The sequence below is a fragment of the Penaeus monodon genome, chromosome 30 (assembly GCF_015228065.2).
Source record: "Penaeus monodon isolate SGIC_2016 chromosome 30, NSTDA_Pmon_1, whole genome shotgun sequence".
Lineage (NCBI taxonomy): Eukaryota > Metazoa > Arthropoda > Malacostraca > Decapoda > Penaeidae > Penaeus > Penaeus monodon.
In genome coordinates this window covers 17,667,000-17,667,656 of record NC_051415.1, presented here as the reverse complement: position 1 = coordinate 17,667,656, position 657 = coordinate 17,667,000, and the positions used below count along the sequence as shown (strand labels likewise).

Genomic DNA, 657 nt, shown 5'->3' with positions numbered 1-657 from the left:
AATGTTGGTGCACGCATGCCTTAGATAAATTTGATATATATTGTGTATTGGTGTTATTAGAAAATTATATGATAGATGAAAATAACTAATATCAAACTTGTCTTTCCAGGATATATCAGATAACTAGAGGACTTCTGTCACCTGTGTAATAATATATTAACTATGTAAACTGTCTACGTAGCATTACAAATAAATTAAGTTCCACTGTGGTACCTGCATTTTTGGCATTAGCATTAGGAAATTGTTTTCACAGTAGCATGTAAATATAAATTAAACAAATTTCAGTTCTTTTTCATTTAGAATTCTCCTCAAAGTTAAACAGGATACAGACCATGAAACTAGCCACCACATAGAAATATGCAGTTTTGAGTAGCAAAAGGAACAATAAATGTTTTACTTTCTGCAATGTCAAATATTTGGATTAACCACACTCTTGTTTAATGAACCTGGTGTGGATACACTGTATGTAGGTTGCCACATAATAGTTCAGATAGAGTTTCAGGATTGCTTTCTTTATGAGGTTTGACACAAGCTTGAGCAACAGACAAAACAAAAAATACCTCTGAATATAGGTTAGTGGCATGTGGCAAAAGTAAACAGTGGTTATATTTTATGACTGCATAGGATAGTCTGATCACTTTAAAGTAATTTTGAGGA

The 657-nt window shown here is 32.0% G+C and overlaps 1 protein-coding gene across 7 annotated transcripts in view; it reads left to right on the top strand.

Annotated features, from left to right (window-relative positions):
• The window catches only part of LOC119592591 (transcription initiation protein SPT3 homolog), a 21,011-nt gene that overhangs the window by 18,373 nt on the left and 1,981 nt on the right, over positions 1–657 (top strand). For 5 of the 7 annotated variants that reach the window (XM_037941474.1, XM_037941470.1, XM_037941473.1 and 2 more), the window contains one exon: positions 110–288. The exons of the other annotated variants lie outside the window; for them this stretch is intronic. The gene's annotated coding sequence lies outside the window, so the exon portion shown is untranslated. Of the gene's footprint in view, positions 1–109; positions 289–657 lie in introns of those variants that run through there. 7 annotated transcript variants of the gene reach the window in all.